The sequence below is a fragment of the Macrotis lagotis genome, chromosome X (genome assembly GCF_037893015.1).
Source record: "Macrotis lagotis isolate mMagLag1 chromosome X, bilby.v1.9.chrom.fasta, whole genome shotgun sequence".
NCBI lineage: Eukaryota > Metazoa > Chordata > Mammalia > Peramelemorphia > Peramelidae > Macrotis > Macrotis lagotis.
Genome location: NC_133666.1, coordinates 388,459,450 through 388,482,362, shown reverse-complemented (window position 1 = coordinate 388,482,362; position 22,913 = coordinate 388,459,450). Strand labels below are relative to the sequence as shown.

The 22,913-nt window shown below is 36.1% G+C and overlaps 1 pseudogene; it reads right to left on the bottom strand.

The window, feature by feature from the left end:
* Positions 1–18,900: 18,900 nt before the first annotated feature.
* On the bottom strand, positions 18,901–22,434 carry LOC141499172 (protein arginine N-methyltransferase 5 pseudogene; annotated as a pseudogene).
* Between the last annotated feature and the right edge of the window lie 479 nt (positions 22,435–22,913).

Here is a 22,913-nt window from a genome sequence, read left to right as displayed (position 1 = left end):
TTTTGGAATTTTGATTGGTAGGGCACTAAACAGGTAGTTTAGTGTTGGTAGAATTGTCATTTTTATTATATTAGCTCTACTTATCCACGAGGAGTTGATATTTGCCCAGTTATTTAAATTTGATTTAATTTGTGTGAGAAATCTTTTACAATTGTTTTCAAAGAGTTTCTGAGTCTGTCTTGGCAAATAGACTCCCAGGTATTTTATACTGTCTGAGGTTACTTTGAATGGAATTTCTCCTTCTAGCTCTTCCTGGTGTATCTTGCTAGACATATATAGAAAAGTTGAGAATTTATGGGGGTTTGTTTTATAACCTGCAATTTTGCTAAAATTGCTAATTGTTTCCAGTAGTTTTTTGAATGATTTCTTGGGATTCTATGGGTAGACCATCATGTCATTTGCAAAGAGTGAAAGTTTTGTCTCTTCCTTCCCAGTTCTAATTCCTTCAATTTCTGTTTCTTCTCTAATTGCTGAAGCTAACATTTCTAATACAATATTGAATAGTAGTAGTGATAATGAGCACACTTGTTTTACCCCTGATCTTATTAGGAATGCCTCTAGCCTCTCCCCATTGAATATAATGCTTTTTGATGGTTTCAGATAGATACTGCTAATTATTCTAGGGAAAAGTCCATTTATTCCTACACTCTCTAGTGGTTTTAGTTGGAACGGATGCTGTATTTTGTCAAAAGCTTTTTCAGCATCTATTGCTATGATCATATAATTTCTGATAAGTTTGTTGTTGATATGATTGAGTATACTAACAGTTTTACTAATATTGAACCAACCCTGCATTGCTGGGATAAATCCTACTTGATAATAATGTATTATCCTAGTGATAGCTTGTTGTAATCATTTTGCTAAGATTTTATTTAAGATTTTTGCATCTATAATCAGGGAGATATGTCTATATAGGTCTATATAGGTCTATAATTTTCTTTCTCTGTTTTAACTCTTCTTGGTTTAGGTAACAGCATCATATTGGTTTCATAGAAAGAGTTAGGCAGAGTTCCATCTTTCCCTATTTTTCCAAAGAGTTTATACAGAATTGGAACCAATTGTTTCTTAAATGTTTGGTAGAATTTACTTGTGAATCCATCAGTCCCTGGAGATCTTTTCTTGGGGAGTTCAATGATGGCTTGTTGAATTTCTTTTTCTGAGATAGGGTTGTTTAGGTATTTAATCTCCTCTGCATATAACCTAGGCAACTTATATTTTTATAAATATTCATCCATTTTACTTAGATTATGAAATTTATTGGCATAGTGTTGGGCATAATAATTTCAAATTATTACTTTAATTTCCTCCTCATTGGTGGTGAGTTCACCTTTTTCATTTATGATACTAGCAATTTGGTTTTCTTCTTTCTTTTTTTAAATCAAATTGAACAGAAGTTTATCAATTTTATTGGTTTTTTCATAATACCAACTTTTGGTTTTATTTATTAATTCAATAGTATTTTTGCTTTCAATTTTATTAATTTCTCCTTTAATTTTTAGAATTTCTAATTTCTAATTGGGGATTTTAAATTTGTTTTTTCTCTAATTTTTTTAGTTGATTGATTTTCTCTTTCTCCAATTTATTCATGTAAGCATTTAAAGCTCTAATATACCCCCTGAGAGCTGCTTTGAGAGAATCCCTTAGATTTTGGTATGTTTTTTCATTGTTATCATTATCTAGGAATCAAATAGTTAATTCTTTCTATAATTTGTTTTTTGGACCCCTTATTCTTTAAAATGAGGCTATTCAGTTTCCAATTGGTTCTGAGTCTATATCTCCTTGGCCCAGTATTGCATATGACTTTTATTGCATTGTGATCTGAGAAAGATATATTCACTATTTCTGCTTTTCTGCAGTTGATCATTAGTTTTTTATGTCTAGTACATGGTCAATTTTAGTTCCATGTACTGCAGAGAAAAAGGTATATTCCTTTCTATCCCCATTCAATATCCTCCATAAGTCTACCATATCTAGTTTTTCCTAACAATTTATTTACCTCCTTAATTTCTTTCTTGTTTATTTTATGATTCAATATATCTAAATCTGAGAGTGGGAGGTTGACATCTCCCACTAGTAGAGTTTTGCCTTCTATGTCTTCCTGTAGTTCTTTCAACTTCTCCCCTAAAAATCTGGATGCTGTCCCATTGGGTGCATATCTCTATCTCTATCTCTATCTCTATCTCTGTCTCTATCTCTATCTATCTATCTATCTATCTATCTATCTATATTCAGTATTGAAATAGCTTTACTGCCTATGGTACCTTTTAGGAGGATAAAGTTTCCTTCCTTACCTCTTTTAATGCTATTTATTTTTTGCTTCTGCCTTGTCTGAGATAAGGATTGCTACCCCTGCTGCTTTTACTTACACTGAAGCAAATATATTTTGCTCCAACCTTTTACCTTTACTCTATGTGTATCTCTCTGCTTCAAATGAGTTTCTTGTAAGCAGCATATTGTCAGATTCTCGTTTTTAATCCACTCTGCTATTCACTTACGTTTTAAGGTAGAGTTCATCCCATTCACATTCAAGGTTATGATTGCTAATTCTTTATTGCCCTCCATACTTTCTTCCCTCTGTTTGTATTTTTCCCCCTTCCCCCTCCCTTTATCTGTATTCCCCAGTATTTTTTTTCTGAATACCACCCCCTTCAGTGTGTTTGCCTTCCTATGTCACCCCCTCCCCTTTCTTTCCCCTTTCTCTTTTTCCCTTTTCCCTCCCCTTCCTTTGGTTAATTCCCCCTTTCCCCCACTCCCCTCCCTTTCTCTGTTCCCCCTCCCCTTTTCCTCTTTTAATCCTTGAAAGGTTAGACATTTTTTAAGTTAACTAAGATGTGTAAGTTGACTTTAAGCCAAGTATGATGAAGAAGATTCAGGTGTTTCTCATCTACTCCCTTCTTTCCCTCTATTACCATAGGTATTTTGTACCTTTTAGTGTAATGAGATTTACCCCATTCAATCCCCTCCCTCTTCCCTTCTCCTTCCTGTCCCCCTTTTTAAGGAGGTAGTGTGTTTTTTAGGTCATTCTATCTGAGTCATAGAAAATTCTGAATATCTGTCACTTCTAGCTATGTTCATTATATCTAATAGAGTTGAAATTCTTGAGAGTTTTTAGAGTCTTTCTCCCAAGTGGGGTTAAAGCTAGTTACATCATATTGGATAGCAGTCTCATGTATAGCTCATGAATGTCCATCACTTCTGGCTAGGTATATTCTCTCTGATAGAGTTACAATTCTCAAGATTTATAATAATCTTTTTCCACATGCTGGGATATAGCCAGTTGCAACTAATTGAATAGCAATTTTTTTAACCACCCCCACCCTTTTTTTTTACCTTTTCATGTGTCTCCTGAACCTCCTGTTTGATGACCAAATTTTCTATTTAGTTCTAGTCTTTTCATCAGGAATTTTTGGAATTCTTCCATTTTGTTAAATGTCCATCTTTTTCCCCTGGAAGAGAAGGCTTAGCTTTGCAGGATAGTGGACTCTTGGCTGCATTCCAAGCTCTCTTGCTCTTTGAAATATCCCATTCCAGGCCCTTCAATCCCTTAATGTTGATGCAGTGAGGTCCTGTGTGATCCTTACTGTGGCTCCTTGATATTTAAATTGTTTCTTTCTGGCTGCTTGCAGGATTTTCTCTTTTATCTGATATTTCTAGAATTTGGCCACAACATTCCTTGGTGTTTTCATTTTAGGATCTTTTTCGGGAGGGGATCAACGTATTCTTTCAATATGTACTTTTCCCTCTGGTTCCATGATATCTGGGCAGTTTTCTATCACTAGATCCTGTAATATTAAGTCCAGGCTTTTTTTTTTCTCTTCAGTGTTCTCAGGAAGTCCAATAATTTTCAGGTTGCCCCTCCTCGACCTATTCTCAAGGTCAGTGGTTTTGCTGATGAGGTATTTTACATTCTTCTATTTTTCCTATTTTTTTGGTTTTGTTTAACTGGCTCTTGCTGTCTCATGGAGTCATTAGTTTCTGCAGAGTCCATTCTTTTTTTTTAGAGAGGAGTTTTCTTCATTAACCTTTTGCAACTCCTTTTCCAATTGGTCCATTCTACTTTTGAAAGAGCTTTCCATTTGACCAATTGAAGTTTTGAGAGAATTATTTTCTTTTTGCATTTGCCCAATTGAAGATCTGAGAGAATTATTCTCATTTTGTATTTGTCCAATTGTATTTTTTAAGCATTTGTTTTCTTATTGCAAGGTATTAATTGTCTCTCCCAAATTTTCCAGTTGATTTTTAAACTCCTTCCTTATTTCTTCAAGGAAGTCTTTCTGTATTGAAGAACAGGTCATATTCTCCTCAGAGGTTCTAGGTCTTTCTGAGTTAGGGTCTTTCCTTTCCAAGAATTTTTCTATGGATCCACCTTTCCACTGACCCTGGTCAGTGGAAAGGGGCTGGTTCACAGGGTCTTGGTATTGCTAGAAGCTTTACTCACTGAGTGAAATTTCTATGGCTGGCCAGTAGGAGGTGCTGGTCACTTTCTCTGGAGTGTCTGTGGCCTTGATTGAGGCCTTCTCCCTTAGCTTGAAGGAAGGAGTTGGAGCTAATGACTCCTTTTGCCTTCAATCAAAGGTGGGCTTTGCCCTGGCCTGAGGTCATTCCTCTATGGTTTGTCAGCTGGGCTGTTTGTTCTGCTCACACACCTGTGCCTGAGGCAGAAGTAGTCTGCTATTGTTTGTTCAGGGAAGAGGCCTCAGCAGCAATGGAGGCGTGGACTCAGAGTTCCTCAGACCAGAGGAGACCAGGGATGGTGTTTCCACAGCTCTCCTGCCCTGGAATTCTCCCCCCCGCCCCAGGCCTGTTGGTAAGCTCCAGAGGGTCAGTGCACCCCTGCTCCCTAGTTGACTCAAGCCCCTGCCGTCTAGCCCCACCACTGATCCAGCAGGTCTGGCTCTTGGGCCCTCAGACTCCCTGGCTCCAATTCAGCCACTGATCCACCCTCTGCTCCCAGACTCACCTGCTTGAATTCGTCCAGTGCTGCTGAGGGATACAAATCCTGACGTAGATGACCTTTCTCCTGGATTTTCTTTCTGGGTTTTGTTGGTCGGATTTCTTTAAAGAGGTTTGTTTCATATGATATATGGGGAAAGATCAGGAGACTTTAGAACTGTGCCTGTCTTCTCTCTGCCATCTTGGCTGGAAGTCTGTCCTCCATTCTTGAGGAAGATCATAATATCAGGGAGGTGATGCCAATACAAGCAAATGAATAGAATTTGAGTGAGAGGGTGCTGGGTTGTCATCAGTCTCACTTTCTCCTCTGGAGTCACCTGAGGTGTGCTATGAATTAGATTGAAATGGTGGTGGAAATTAGATGGTGGAAATGAATCAGGGTTAAGTGACTTAGCCAAGGTCACATAGCTAGTAAGTGCCAAGTATTTGAGGCCAGATTTTCACTCAAGTACTACTTATTCCAGGGATGGTGTTCTATCCATTATGCCACCTTTGTAGAACATAGAGTTCTCAAAATGACAAAGCAATCGGAGGTTAGTTAGAACCCAGTCAATTTCCTTTAAATGAATAATATTTAAGGGGAAAATAGATATACTTCTAAACTTTGGCAACCCTTCTCTTTGAGGAAAGTAGCATGGTGAACTCTAGTCCAAAACTCCTGCTTTAACTCCTGGTAGGAATGAAATTCTCTCTTTGAAATAAAGGGAGAGAGAAAGAGAGAGAGACAGAAAGAGAGACAGACAGAGAGAGAGAGAGAGAGAGATAAGAGAGAGAGAGATGGAGAGAGACAGAGACAGAGACAGAGAGACAGAGAGAGAGACAGAGAGAGACAGAGAGAAAGCTAAAGATATCTATTCTGCTTCCCTTCAAGACCCACAGCAAAAGTCATCTCCTTAAACATGGATTCATCATTATATATATATGGGGTCATTCTCAGTCTTCTACTAACTCTTTATTCCAGTTTTTTCTTTGTGTCCTCAGGACCTATCAAAATGCTTTGTTCATAGTAGAAGAGTAATACATGCCTGTTGATTTGCTCGGAATCATTTTCTTGGAAACAGTCCATGCTCACAAGTTCATTGGTCTTCAGTTTTCTCTTCTGTAAAAAAGATCTAAACTAAATTATCTTCAAAGTCTCTTCCAATTCTATATTTGTGAAGTCCTATGATTCTATGTAATCCTTTGATATATGGATTTCTCTCTCCTCTTTTCCAGGAAATCTTCTGTAATTAACTGACCCCTACTTAAATCACTGCTTTGTTCTAAATCTCATCACTGGTAGATTCATTGCCATCTAGACATTCATGCAAAAGATATTTACTTATTTCATTGTTCTATTACTATATGTGTCTATGAATATCTCTCTTGATTTATTTCTTCCCTTAAACTGTAAATTCCTTGAGAGGCAGGGGCCTTTCATTTTATTTCTTTTGTGTCCTTTTGGTAACAACCAACAATGACAAGATGCAACGTTAGCATCATAGGAGCCAATAGCTAATCTTTTAGATTAAGGATTTAAAGGAACAAAGACATAGTTATACCTTCTTAAACTAACTAAAGTTTTTAATGTATAATATACAAACCATAGGGATTTACTCACTCATACAGTAAATGTGCAAACTACATTCCCCTTTATGAAATTCTATGCACCAGAACAATCCTGAGTTCCTGCTTCAGTCTTATCCAAGTAAGCAGAACCACAAATGTGAGGAGCAGGATAATGGGCAAGCAATTCAGCTCAGTTCCCTGTTATCATTTTGACCATGGCACATCATGAAACTTCTTTTGGTCTCAGCTTCCACTTTTATAAATTAAAGAGATTAATCTAGATTTCCTCTGAGCTTCTTTCTGATTCTAAATTTATGATCCTTTCAAACCTTTCATTTAGCCAATGAGGAAACAGGCCTATATCAGTATAAGCAACTTACCAAAAATAAAATATCATATTATTTTCAGAGATAACCCAAAAGTTTTGTCACTAAGTCTAATTCTCTTTAGACTATACCACTTTACATTTGACTAACTTTATCCTGTCACAATAACATGCTAACAGCAACCACTGTTACTGATGTTAAATCTGAATTTAAAGGATAAGTCCTGGGACCTACATCCTATTGTGCTGACATCTAGAACTAAAAAATTAAAAACACCACATAGACATCTTTCAAGAACTTCAGTTAGCATAAACCAAATATATTATAGCCTAAACTGAGTTTGCCTTGCAAATCAGAAATGTTTTGACTCAAATCATGGCCAATAAGTTTATATTTGCTTATTTATTTTTTTGTCATGATTATTTCAAACCCACATATAGCTAGCTTCTATCTTTTTTATGAACATCTCGATGTTTCTTCTAAGCAGCATTGTGATTTATTTTCATTTTTCTGAGTTTCAATTGCCACAGTGATATGGAATTAAAATGTACAGCTTGCTTCGAGGCAAAATGCTGTTGTTTTAAATGAAAAACAATCAACTGTTACCATTTGCAGACAATGAAATTTGAATCAAATTTTAAGCTTAATCAAAAATCAAGGAAAACAAAACTATAAAAAAAAAAAACCAGTAGCTTTTGGTGCCACCAAATAAACCTGAACTTTTATTATCAACTTTATTTATCATCTTTAACTTATTATCATCTTTAACACAATATATCCAGTCCATTTATATCTGCTGTGTGAAAGGCATCTCACTATAGTTAATCCTACAAAGTAATCATTCAAAAGATTTAGGAGACATAATTTCCTATCCTTGATGAGCTTACATCTGAGTAGAGTATATAAAATTAAAAAGCTTAAAATTATATATCAGCAAATGAAAATAATGATACATCATTTATGTGTCAAAATGAAAAAATCTACAGAATTTCCACCCAAAATTTATCAGTATGAAAGAATATACATATCTGTGTTCTTTTATAATTTCAGGTTCAAAATTCTGTTAAGCAAGATTAAAAATCCAAACCTATATTAAATAACTAATTATAAGGAAATAACTAATCAACTAACCATTTGTTAAGTACCTACTATATGCCTAGCACTGTGACTGGTGATAAGTGTTAGGGATACAAAGAAAGGAGAAATTGTCCCTCTTCTAAAGGGAGACAACAAACAATTAAGTATATACAAATAAGATATATATATATATATATATATATATATATATATATATATATATATATATATATATATAAAATAAATTGAGGATAATCTCATAGGGAAAGCACTAAGGTTAAGGAGATCTAAGAAAGCTGTCTGCACAAAGTAAAACTTTACCTGAATCTTGGAGAAAGTTGGGAAGTTAGGAGGCAGAATTGACAACAGAAATAATAGTAACACCAACAAGAATAAGATTAAGAATAAAATTGGTTGAATTTATCTTGTACTTTAAGAATTACATAGTGCTTGATAAAAATAATTTCATTTGATCCTCACAACTTGAGGTTAGTAGGAACAGACAGGTAGTAACAATCATCATCTCCATTTTACAAATTAGAAAACTGAACATCAGAGAGTTGAAATAACTTACTGAAGTTTATATATCTCACAGATGGCAGAGTCAGGACTTAAATCCAATACTTCTGCATACAGGGCTAGTACTCTTTCATCTGCATAACAATATATCCCCTGGAAACTACTGGAAAAAAATGGCACTCTGAGTATGTATATTTAAGAGCCTAATTAAATTTATGCTAATTGCTTACTTTGGTATAACATGTATTGGTTGCATATCCAAATTAGTAGGTTTCAAACTTGGAACTGAGAAGTAGGTCAGATAGGTCACTGGTAGTGTTCAACACTAAGGAAGTACAAGTAGAGCAAACCTGGGGTCATTCTAGCAGCTAGGAGCCAATTAGTGCAAGCAGTAAATCCCCTTGGGTGCTCACATATGTTTGCATTTGCACTTACTGAAATTATAATTATATAAAACATGATAATTGGTTCTTGCCCAATGGAAATATGCAGTGTTAATTTAAAGAATGCAGACATAAGAGAATTTTTTATTCACACTAATCGGGATCTAGCTACTTTTTATTTTACTGGAAGAAATTATTTTCCCATAGCACAGATGAATTAATTTTGCCATAAATCATCACAAGTGTGCCAGTTAAGACTAAAGCCTTCTAGTGAATTGTAACACACAAAGGGAACAATTTACAGACCTTGCCTGGAGCACACAAATCCCTTGTCCCTGCTTTAGTCTATCCCCCAGAAGTAGTTAGCCTGTTTACTAATTCAGAGACTTGAATTGTGTTAATTGGTATCTGTGAATGTAGACCACATGACATTATCTGTCTCTTCTACAAAAGGCACAGGATTTTTCCAGAAGGCAGGATTGCTTTAGGCTTCCCTAAAATAATGCTTTCCAAGAAGAGATAAAAGAAGTCACTAAAAAAAAGCAAAAAGTTGACAATATTATGAGTCTTGATGTCTGAATAGTAAAATAGTTTTAATAAAATAAGGAAACAGTAAGACTTTTGTTCAATCCATATGAGAATAGAATAAACAAAAGAAACATGGAGCAGTTATGCCATTCAAATGAAAGTATATTTCATTACCAAAATAGTTATATTTGTTCACAATTTAAAAAAATCTGAAACAATACACAATACTGGTATTTGGGGAATGATTGAATAAATCAAATAATACCTTATTCTTTCTATAGTAACTAATATTTCAGAACTTTTTCCTTATATATGTTGACTTTGCAAAACTGTCAACCATTTTTTCCCATCCTTTTGAATATAAATATCATTCTATTTGCCAATGAAACTATTCAAAAGTTGAATTCAATCTGTTCATTTAACTTGTTTATTATCACCATTGAATATTATTGTAAAAAATGAATACAGAGAAACATGGAAAGACATGTAAAAATATCATGCATTAAATATATTCATGTCTATGGTGATATAAAATACTTGAAGTAAGAGAAGTGGAATATACACATTGACTATAAGCACTATAATTATGTTATGTTTATGGATATGCTTGTGTAGACCCATGATTTTATTGGAACAGGAAATTCCCAGGAGACTTCATCTATCAAAGAAAATGGACATCTTTTTCTCCAGCTTACAGTCATAGAGTACTTGCCTGGGGCTCTGGATGGTAAGCCTGAGGTTAACATCAGAGTATGTCTGAAGCCCAAGTGAATACATTGAATGATTGAGTTAGAGTCCGAAAATATAAAGAATTTTAACTCCGAGGCCAGTTTTCTAACCATCCTATCATTCTTTAGAATTAGATTATTTAGCTTCCAATTACTTTTTACTTTATTTTTCCATGATATTCTATTGAGTGATCTTAAATTGATGCATGTAATATTTATGATTTTTAATAAATATGTTATTTATTTTCCAATTATATGCAATAGTAGTTTCTACTATTATTTTTTGTATGGTTTTGAATTTTACAATTTTCTCCCCATCCTCCCTTCACTCCCCCCTCCCCCCAACAGAAGGCAATCTGATAATGTGTACCTTGTTTCCATGCTATGCACTGATCAAAAATGAATGTGTCAAAAGAAAAGGCAATGCCTGAGGAAGAAATAAAATATAAGAGTAGGAAAATTATGTAGTACATAAGACAACCTTTTTTAAAAAAAATGAAGGTAATACAGTTTGTTCTACATTTAAATTCCATAATTCTTTCTCTGGATATAGATGGTATTCTCCATAACAGATACCCTCAAATTGCCCCTTGTTATTGCATTGATGGAATGAGCAAATCCATTAAGGTTGATCATCAGCTCAGTGTTGCTGTTAGGGTATACAATGTTCTTCTCATTCTGCTCAACTTGCTTAGCATTAGTTCTTATAGGATCTTTCCAGGATTCTCTGAAATCCCTCCTTGTTTCAAATAGCACGATTGTGTCCTATAATGTACATCTACCACAATTTGTTCAACCATTCCCCAAATGATGGACATTCCCTTGATTTTCAATTCTCTGCCACCACAAATAGAGCTGCTATGAATATTTTTGTACAAGCAATGTTTTTACCTTTTTCCCTAATCTCTTCAGAGTACAGACCCAGTAGGGTTATGGTGGATCAAAGGGTATGCACATTTGAATTTCCCTTTGGGCATTATTCCAAATTGCTCTCAAGAAAGGTCAGATTAGTTCATAGCTCCACTAATAATGCATTAGTGTCCCAGATTTCCCACATCCCTTCCAACATTGATCATTATCCTTTCAGGTCATATTGACCAATCTGAAAGGTGTGAGGTGATATCTAAGAGATGTTTTGATTTACATTTCTCTACCAGTAATGATTTAGAGCAATTTGCTATATGATTATAGATAGCTTTGATTTCCTCATCTAAAAATTGTTTTTGCATATCCTTTGACCATTTATGAATTGGGAAATGACTGTTTGTTTTTATAAATTTGACTCAGTCCCCTATGTATTTTAGAAATAATCGCTTTGTCAGAAACACTAGTAGTAAAAATTGTTTCCCAATTTACTACATTTTTTTAAAACATGGTTACAGTGGTTTTGTTTATGCAAAAGCCTTTTAATTTAAAATAAGAATTAACCAATATGTTTTTTATGATGTTCTCTATCTCTTCCTGGGTCATAAATTACTCCCCTTTCCATAGATCTGACAGGTAAACTATGCCTTGTTTTCCTAGTTTGCTTATGTCTAAAACCTGTACCCATTTTGATCTTATCAAGGTATAGGGTGGGAGGTAGTCTAATTCAAGTTTCTACCATATTGTCTTCAAATTTTCCTATCAATTTTTTATTAAAGAGTGAGTTCCTATGACAGAAGATTGGACTCTTTGCGTTTATGAAATCGCAGATTACTATAATTAATTCCTGCCGTCTCTTTGGTACTTAGTCTATTCCACTGGCCCACCACTCTATTTCTTAGCCAATGGCAGACAGTTTTGATGACTGATGCTCTATAATGCAATTTTAGATCTGATAAGGCTAGGTCACCTTCTTTTGCACTTTTTTTCCATTATATTCCTTGATATTCTTTACTTTTTGTTGCGACATATGAATTTAGTTACAATTTCTTCTAGTTCATAAAAGTAATTTTTTAGAAGTTTGATTCACATGGCATTAAATAAGTAGTTCATTTCAGGTAAAATTGTCTATTTTTTATATTATCTCAACCTATCCATGAGCAGTTATTTGCCTAGCTTTTTAAATCTAATTTTATTTGTGAGAGATGCATTTTTTAGTTGTTTTCATAGAGTTTTGAGTCTTCCTCGGCATGTATACTCCCAAGTATTTTATATTATCTGAAGTTACTCAGAATGAGATTTCTCTTTCTAGCTCTTGCTCCTGTATCTTGCTAGTAATATATAGAAATGCTGAGGATTTATGAGGGTTTATTTTATATCCTGCAACTTTGAAAAAGTTGCTAATTTTTCTAATAGTTTTTTGGATGGTTTTTTTTTAGTATTCTCTAGGTATACCATCATGTCATCTGAAAAGAGTGAGAGTTTTGTTTCTTCCTTCCCAATACTAATTCCTTCAGTTTCTTTTTCTTTGCTTGTTAATGGTTTCAGATAGATACTGTTTATCATTCTAAGGAACAGTCCATTTATTCCTATGCTCTCTAGTGTTTTTAGTAGGAAGAGGTGTTGTATATTCTCAAAGACTTTTTCAGCATCTATTGAGATAATCATATGATTTCTCTAAGATTTCTTATTGATATAGGCTATTATACTGAGAGTTTTCCTAATATTTCACCAACCCTGCATTACTGGAATAAATCTTGCTAGGTCATAGTGTATTATCCTAATGATAATGTGCTGTAAAAGCTTTGTTAATATTTTATTTAAATTTTTTTCATCAATATTCATTAGGGAAATTGTTCTATAATTTTCTTTTTTTTGTTTTGACTCTTCCTGTTTTAGGTATCAGTACTTTATTGGTGTCATAGAACGAATTAGGCAGAGTTCTGTCCTTACCTATTTTTTCAAAGAGTTTTTATAGGATTGAAACTAATTGTTCCTTAAATGATTGAATTCACTTGTGACTCCATCTGGCCCTGGAAATTTTTTCTTAGGGAGTTCATTGATGGCTTGTTGAATTTCTTTTTCTGAGATATGAATATTTAAGTGTTTAATTAACTCTTCATTTCACCTGGGAAACTTTAGATTATCAAGTTTATTGTCATAGAGTTCATCAAAATAGTTCTGAATTATTACTTTAATTTCTTCCTCATTTGTGGTAAGTTCACATTTTTTTCATTTTTGATAAGATTAATTTGATTTTCTTTTGTTTTAATCAAATGAACCAAAGATCTCTCTTATTTTATTTGTTTTTTTCAAAAAACCAACAGTTCTATTATTAGTTTAATAGGTTTTTGGTTTTGATTTTATGAATTTCTCTTCTAATTTTTAGAATTTCTGATTTGTTATTTAATTGGCAGTTTTTAATTTGTTCTTTCTCTAATATTTTTAGTTGCATGCTTAGTTCATTGGTTTCCTCTTTCTCTGTTTTATTCATGTAAGCATTTGGAGACATAATATATTCCCCTAATAGCTGCTTTGACTGTATCCCATAAGGTTTGGCATGTTGTCTCTTTATTGTCATTGTCTAGGATGAAATCATTAATTCCACCTATAATTTGTTCTTTGAGCCACTCATTCTGTAAAATGAGGTTATTTAGTTTCAAATTAGTTTTAGGTCTATCTCCCCATGGCCCATTCTTGCATGTGGTTTTTATTGCATTATAGTCTAAAAAGAAATAATTCATTATTTCTACCTTTCTGCATTTGATTATGAGGGGTTTTTGCTTTTTTAGTTATAATTTTTTTAATTTTATATATTATTACAATTATCTTGTGAGAGTAATCATAAAACCCCTCCTTCCAAAAGGATGAGAAACCTCAAGAATAGTAAGAGAGAGAAAAAAATGTATTTTAGTCTGTGTTCAGGTTCCAACAGCTCTGTCTCTGGGATGGATGCTTTCTTTATCATAAGTTCACCAAAGAAGTTGCTTCAATATTTTTCCCACAATTGCTATTACTAGCTGTATTTCCCTTCTCTCTATTCCCTCTCAGTCTCATTTTTTCTATTCTCATTTTTCTCCTTTCACCCTATCCCTGCTCAGAAGTTTCTTGTATCTGAGTACCCTTTCCCACAATCTTCCCTCTCTTCTATCACTTATGCCCTCCTTCCCTCCCCCATTGCCCTTTATCCCATCCCTTTTGTTTCATTTTTCTCTAGGGTGAGATAGATTTCTATACCTTATTATGTGTGTATATTATTTCCTCTCTGAGCCATTTCTGATGAGAATGAAGGCTCACTCATCCCCCCTCACCCTCCTCTGCTACACTGCATTGTAAAAGCTTCTTCTTGACTCCTATATGAAATAAGTTCTTCCTCTCCTTTCCCTTCCTCCCAATACTTTCCTTTATATTAACTCCATCTTTTTACTATATTATGCCATCATATTCAGCTCCTTCCTGTTCTTTGTCTATATATATGCTCCTTCTAATTGTTCATATGAATGAGAAAGTTCATGAGTTATCAGTATCTTCTTCCCATGCAGGAATACAAACAGTTCAACATCTTTAATTTCCTCATAGTTAGTCTTTCTTGTTCATCCCCCAGTCCTGTACTTGGAGATCAAATTTTCTGTTCAGTTTTGGGTGTTTCAATAAGAAAGTTTGAAAGTCCTCTGTTTCTCTGAAAGTCCAATCTTTTCCCTTGAAGGAGGATGGCCAGTTTTGCTGGGTAGTTGATTCTTGGTTGTAAACCAAGATCTGTTGCCTTCTGGAATATAATATTCCAAGCCCTATGAGTCCTCAATGTAGATGCTGCCAGATCTGTGTAATCCTGACTATGGAGCCACGGTAGTTGACTTGAATGTTTCTGCCAGCTTTTTGGTTTTTTTTCTCTTTGACTTATGATTTCTGAAGTATGGCTGTAATATTCCTTTAAGTTTTTCTTTTGTTATCTCTTTCAGGAGGTCATCAGTGAATTCCCTCAATTTCTATTTTACCCACTGTTTCTAGTATCTCAGGGCAATTTTGCTGTATTATTTCTTGAACAATGAATTCTAGGTTCTTTTCCTGGTCATGACTCACAGGTAGCCCAATAATTTTTAAATTATTTCTTCTGGATCTGCTTTCAATGTCAGTATTTTTTACAATGAGATATTTCACATTTTCTTCTAATTTTAGTGTGTTTTTGGGGGGCAGTTTTATTTCTTCTGGGATTCTTGCAAAGCCATCCATTTCCTTTAGTTCCATTCTGCATTTGAAGAAATTATTTTCTTCAGAGAGCTTTTTATCTCTTTCCAGCTGGCTAATTCTGTTTTTTAAAGCATTTTCTCCTCATTTGCCTTTTGAGTTGTTTTTTCCAGTTGGCCTAAACTAGTTTTTAACATATTATTTTCTTTAGTATTTTTTGTAATTCTTTCACCAAGTTGCTGACTTGGGTTTTCATGGTTTAGCTGCATCACTTTCATTTCTTCTCCAAATTTTTCCTTTACTTCCTTCAATTGCTTTTAAACATCTTTTTTTGAGCTCATCCATAGATGAGCCTATTTTCTATTTATCTCAGGTGTTTTGGATACAGAAGCTTCGAATTTGTCATCATCTGAGTATGTATTTTTGTCCTCCATGGGACCAAAGTAATTTTCTATAGTCAGATTCTTCTTTGCTTTGCTCATTTTCAGACTGTGACTGATTTACCACACTTCCAAGGCTTTGGAGGGTTTGGGGGACAATCCACAGGAATCCTAATTCCACCAAGGTCTTAGGAAAGGATCCATCCCTTCCCCTCTGCCCTGGAGCTGTGAGGATAGGCCTTGCTCTACTGTGGTAGTGTGGAAGCCCAAACTGCAACCTGGATCTGAGTGGACAAACAGCTGAGTCCTGCCCTAGGGAGAGCAGAGAGATTTCTGCAGTTTCCCCCAATCCTCTTACCATCCATGGGCCAAGAATTCTGGATGTGTTGGTTGGCTCTGGGACACCTACAGCAGATTCTCACTGCAGGGTTGCTCTGTGGCCAGAGTTCTGCTCCTCACTCACTCTGGTTCAGCAGAATTCTCTCAACACACCTTCCAGTTTTTCTGGATGATTAAACCTCCCCCTCTGCTATGGACCCAGGCATCCAGCCCAGCTGTGCTGCCCTGCAGCCATGGCTGTACTGCAGTTTTTTCCAACCCCCAGTCTTGGTGGAACAGACCTGTCCCAGAGGTCTTCTAAGTCATCTTAGACAGGGAAATTGTATCACTCAATCTTTCTGTGTGTTCTGCCCCTTATAGATTTTGACTAGAGTCATAATTTGATGGCTTTTGAAGTATTTTGGGGAATGAGTTTCTGGGATTTCCTGCCTTCATGCTGCCATCTTGGCTTCACCTCCTGATTGTGTGAGGTTTTTATGCATTAGTATATGTTCAATTTTTTGTAGGTGCCTGTACTGCAGGAAAAAAAGCTATATTCCTTTTCTATCCTTGTTTGGGTTTCTCTAAAGGTTTATCATGTCTTGGTTTTCTAATATTCCATTTACTTCTTAACTTCCTTCTTGTATATTTTATGGTTAGATTTATCAAATTCTGAGAGAGGGAAGTTAAGATCTCCCACCAGGAGTGTTTTGCTGTCTATATCTTCTTGTAACTCATTCAGCTTCTCCTCTAAGAATTTGGATGGTAAGCCACTTAGTGCAAACATATTTAGTATTGAAATTGCTTCATGATCTATGGCACCTTTTAGGAGGATATAGTTTCCTTCCTTATCATTTTTTAATGAGATGTGTTTTAGATGCTGCTTTTTCTGAGATAAGGATTGCTACTCCTTCCTTTTTCACTTCAGCTGAAGTGGAATATATTCTACTCCAACCTTTTGCCTTTAGTCTGTATGTATCTCTCTGCTTCAAATGAATTTCTTGCAAGCAGCATATTGTAGGGTTGTGGTTTTTAAACCACACTCCTATCCATTTATATTTTATGGGACAGTTCATCACCTTCACATTCAAAGTTATAATTACTAATTCTTTATTGCCATTCATGCTATCTTTACTCTGTTTTCCTTTTGCCCCTTTTTTCACCTTATTCTTATTTCCCAATACTTTGCTTCTGAATATCACTTCTTTCAGTGTGTTTGCCCCCTTATATCCAACCCCTCTCCCTCCCCTTTCTTTCCCCTTTCCCTTTCCTGTTTCTTCCTTCCCTTCTTTCTATCAGTTCCTCTTTTCTTCCTCCTTTAATACTTGGAAGGTAAGATAAGTTTCTAAACTTAACTGTGTGTGTGTGTGTGTGTGTGTGTGTGTGTGTGTGTGTGTGTGTATGTTAATCCTTCTTTGAGCCAAATCTTCTTCCTCTCTATCGCAATAGGTCCTTTGCATCTCTTCATGTGATATAATTTACACCATTCAATCTCCTCCATCCTCCCATTACTTTTCTATACCCCCTTTTTAAGGAGATATCATTTTTGAATCATTCTATCAAAGTCATGGAAAAGTGTCCATTACTTCTGGCTAAGTATATCATCTCTAACAGAGTTACAATTCTCAAGAGTTATGTGAATCTTTCTCCCAGATGGGAATGTGGTCAGTTTCATCTTATTGGATGCAGATTTTTTTTTCTTTTCCCCTTTTTTACCTTTTCATGTATCTATTGAGTCTCCTGTTTAAAGTCCAAATTTTTTATTTAACTCTGGTCTTTTCATCAGGATAAGTTAGAAGTCTTCTTTTTCTTTAAATACCCATCTTTTTCCTTGGAAAAGAAGATTCAGTTTTGCTGGACAGTGAATTCTTGGATGAATTCCAAGTTCCTTTGCTCTTTGGAATATCATATTCCAGGCCCTTCATTCCCTTAATGTTGATGCAGCCAGGTCCTGTGTAAACTTTACTTTGATTTCTTGGTATTAAAATTCTTTCTTTATGGCTACCTGCAGTATTTCCCCTTTTATCTGATAGTTCTGGAATTTGGTCACAACATTCATTGGTGTTTTCATTTTGGGATCCCTTTCAGGAGGGGATTGATGTATTCTTTCTATAACTATTTTGCCCTCTGGTTCCAATGATATCAAGACAAATATCCTTCACTTTATGCTGAAGTATGGAGTCCAGGCTTTTTTTCCCTTCTCAATGTTTTCTAGAAGCTCAATGATTCTTAAATTGTCTCTCCAGGAACTAATCTCCAGATTGGTTGTTTTGCTGATGAGATTTTTTTTTACATTTTCTTCCATTTTTTTTTCATTTTTTGTTTTATTTTAACAGATTCTTGTTTTTCATAAAGTCATTAATTTCTAAAGATTCCAATCATTCTTTAGAGAAGAATTTTTCTTCATATACCTTTTACAATTCTTCCTCCAACTGGTTGATTCTATTTTTGGAGGAGTTTCATTTGTCTGGTTGTGGTTTTGAGAGAAATATTTTCTTTTTGCACTTGTCCAACTGTATTTTTGTTTTCTGTTGCAAGATGATAATTTTCTCTTGCATTTCCTAATTTCTCCAATTGATTTATAAGCTCCTTCCTGATCACATCTAAGAAGTCTTTCTGGGTTGGAGACCAATTTGTATTCTGCTCTAAAACTCTAGTTCTCCCTGAGTTAGGATCCATGGCTTCAAGTGACTTTTTTAGTGAAGGGCAGGAAGGGCTATAACTTTCCTTTGACATAAAAGAACCAAGAGGGGCACAAAGTTGGGCAATGTTGAAAATCTCACTTAGTCCAGTGAACTTAGGGTTTGCTCCACGAAGTCCAAAAAGCTGTGACATTCCTGTAACTTCACATTCTGCAGAGGGTTTCCTGGCCCAGTATCTTTTTTATCACAAAATGGGACTGGGGACACTTTAATTAACTCTGCACTTTTACCAACATTAATATAAGACAGGATATCCTGATAAGGATACCCTGAGCTAATGAATAGCAACAATGATCCTTCCCTAGGGAATAATTATTTGTTCTTGCAGGGCTATAGCGGAACTGAGAATTGGTTTCTAGTTCTTAGACTTTGCACCCTAGCAGGGAGCACTAGAAATCAATGGTATAGGAGTGATCACTAGGGTTCTGAATAGCTGAGCAGATAGGTGCCATCACTGCCCATTCAGACCACACCTCCTTGGCATTGCTGCATTGCCAGAATCAAACACAGATAGTCTCCCCTTCATGCATGGTGATGGGCTGCTTGATAGGAAATGGACTAGGAAACCAGAGAACATTCCAGGAGAGTGGATCTCTAGAGAGATACTCAGAGCGATATGCTGATAAAGCACAGTCTCAAAGTAGCCTGCCAATCCATGCAGGACAGTGCTCACCTCTTCAGGAAACTCCAGCATGTGGTACCGGTTGCTGTCAAGCATAGGATCTTGGTTGGGATGGCTAAAGGAAAAGTAAGACTGGGATTCAGCCATTTGGTGAAAGTTGTGCAGTTGAGTTACATAAAGCATTTCAAACTGGGCCTCAGGGTCCCAGTCCTTTTCTCTACATGCTCAAACTTCATTGTACAGCTTAGATGAGGAGCTAGAAGCTAGGAACGAAGTATACTGCCCCTGAGATGCTCACCCCATCATCTTTTAGGAAGTGCTGGGCTCCATCCAAGCATTTATATGTTAATTCATTATCTGCAAAGGAGCAAAGAAGTACACTAACATTGATGCCTGTCTTCTCAGGCACTACCCATTTTCATGTCTGATGATACCACTGTCACTTGGCTGCCCCACTCTTCAAACTGGCAGTTCTCTAGCATCACAACAGCATTGGGGTTGTTCTCTATAGTATACAGTTTCAACCTCTAATCATACTGCTTGGTGGCCCAGAGGGAAGCATTCATCAGGGGACCTCAACCTTCACCTAACACCATCAGTACCTATACACTGGTGTCCTTTGCTTCTTCTGCTCCATGATCCAAAAGACATTTGTAGATGGTCTGCTAGTATTGAGAGTATTTGATGGAATCCTCTAGATTGTCCATCAGTGGTTGCAGTGATGACTAGAGATAGTACTCATTGGCAAAGAGTTTGTAGGCTTTAGGTGGTGTGTGGTTCTGACTCAGAATATTCCAAATATTACAGGTAGATGCAGAATTCCTTTTTTCTGGGTGGTGATTGGCACCAGTAATTATGAACTGTACTTCTAGCTTGAGGAGATGGAAGATCAAATTCTGGTGCACTTTAGAAAGGATAAGAAATCCCTGCTTATTGGTCAGAAAGATGCTGGTGGGAAGGATGGCTGCTTTTATTGAATCCCCAGGCCATCGCTCAATAATATGATTGAATGGAATGTCAGCACCAACTTCAATAGCCATAGCAATCCTCTTGCCATAATTGCACAAGGTGCAAAAGTTATGCCATTAGATCCAAATCTTCTTTTCTCCAGTGTCTGCCTCTGTCCATGCAAGAGGTTCATTCCCAATGTTATCATCCTGCAGGTCTTCTGCTGCCATCAAGATCACCTTCATCTAGAACATGGAATATTGATGGCCTGTCTAAATATGATTGGCCAGGACTCTGGCAAGGTTAGTTTTATCCTGTTGAGTAAGAGGTAACAGGAAAGCTGGAAGTCCCAGGTATGCCCCAAAATTCAACTCCACAACATGGCCACTTCTGAATTCCTCCTTATCTTCTTCTCTTTGGAATCTACAGAGATCCATAATGACAGCTTTCCCACAATCAGAATATGCCAGTCCCATCCTGACAGCAGCTGATCAGATCATGTGTGGGGCCCAAGAGAGGTCTTGGCAGGTTTCTAGGTGAAATCTCTCTTGAATTAGAGGTGAAAGAGATGGGCATGCAGAGGAAATCAAAGTCTTGTTTCACCATGGTTCCTAAAGACTCAGCTGAGGTCTAGTCTGTTAGACACTCAGCAACTGGGGGTCCCAACTATCACCGCCACCGTTTTTCCCCTCACGTTGTCCCCTTCAAGGTAACTTCAATGGACTCTCCTTCCTGCTGGCTTTTCTTCATTTTCCTAGGATCTGGTGTTGGGACAATGACTGATTCATAGACCTTTGGTGTTGAGATCCCTAGAGGTTTTGCTCACTGGATTTAGTAATTTCAAATGGGCTGGTCAGTAGGGAGTACCAGAGGCTTTCTCTGTAGTGTCTGTGACCATGATTTTTAGCCTACTCCCTAGGTGTGAGTGGAGGGGGGGAGGGGGAGCAGCAGAATCTGTATTATCCTTGAACAAAATGAACTGCGCCCTCAGGCTATAAAGTTAATCTACTTAATCCTCAATTCATACTGAGGGATACCTGCAACCTACACCTGAACTTTGGGGTGTGGGGCTAACTGTTACTGGGAATAATCATTTTCCTCCACAGAAATGGGGAGGAGAAGTTTCAACTGGGAACATGAGGACTCTGCTGAAGATCCAGGGCTCCCTGCCCTGTTCCTCCAGAACAGCTGAGCTGACTGGATTGATGTCTAGCCACCACTCTGGAGTTCTCCTGCACCACACAATAAACACTTCTGTGCTGGAGCTCTCTGTCTCTGGGCACACAGAAAACACTCAGGTTAGTTCCTGGCCTCACCCCACTGCCTCTGTGCTGGTTCTCTGCTTTCTGAGCCCTGGCTCGCCCATACTCCCCTCAGACAGACCTTGCTGGTAGTTATTCTTCTCCTTGGTTATTCTTCTCTGAGTTTTGTGGATCCAAATTCTTTTAAGATGCTTGTTTCATGTTAGTTCTGAGGGGAAACCAGGAGAACTTATGACAGTACCTGTCTTCTCTCCTTCATTTGATCAGAAGTACTATTTCTGATTTTTTTTGCATTTGGTTATAAGGCATTTATGTGTTACTGGTTTTGTTCATTTCAAATCATTTCATACAAGTTTCCTCATGAGCTATAGGCATTTTTCCAATTTCTTTTCAGATCTGACTATTTCTATGAAAAATATTTTGTAATTGTGTTCATATAATTTCTGGGTTTGTCTTGGTAGGTAGACTCCCAGATATTGTATATTGTTTACAATTATTTGAAATAGAATTTATCTATCTCTTGTTGATGGACTTTATTATATATAGAAATATGGATAATTTTTGCAGATTTATCTCCCATCCTACAATTTTGCTAAAGTTGTTATTTCTTTCAAATAATTTTTTAGTTGATTCATTAGGACTCACTAAGAATACATCATATCCTTTGTAAAGACTGATAGTTTTGTTAACTCACTATCTATTCTAATTTCTCCAATTTCTTTTTCTTCTCTTATTATTTTTTAGGGGATTTTTGCAAGGCAAATGGGGTTAAGTGGCTTGCCCAAGGCCACACAGCTAGGTAATTATTAAGTGTCTGAGACCAGATTTGAACCCAGGTACTCCTGACTCCAAGGCTGGTGCTATATCCACTATGCCACCTAGCTGCCCCCCTCTCATTATTATATATAACATTTCTAGTACAATATTGACTATAAGTGATGAATATTGAGTATCCTTACTTCACCTCTGATCTTTTTGTTTTACTTTACCTCTGATCTTACCGGGAAGGCTTCTAGCCTATTGTCATTACAGATAATTTTTGTTGATGATTTAAGTCCAGGGTCTTCAATCTTTGAGCTCTTTTGGGTCATTTTGCCCAATGAAACCCCTCAGGGGCAACATATAGATTCCAATGCGTATTCATTATTCATGAAATGAATACAATGAATACCATTTCACTAGCCAATATAACAAAAATTGCAAGGGAAATAAGACCCCTGTAGACAAAGGTTGCAGGATGGACACACTTGGTTTAAAGAAATACTCCCAGAATTCTTCTTTCATCATACATTAAAATTGGACTCTGCTCCTGGGGTGGAAGACCCCTGACCCAAGTGCAAGGTTGTTTTTTTTTGTTTGTTTTGCTCTTTTTAGAGTTAATTCTAAGTTTTTAGTTTTTCTTAGATGGTATGATTTAAAGAGCAGTGTGGTCACTGTTCTCCTGACCTTTGCTCTGTTCTGATTGGGCACAAAAAACATAATTTCTCTTATTTAAAAAACCTTTAAATATAATTGATTGTTATAAGACATCCCAATTGTCTTCTACAAATTAAATATATCCAGGTCCTTC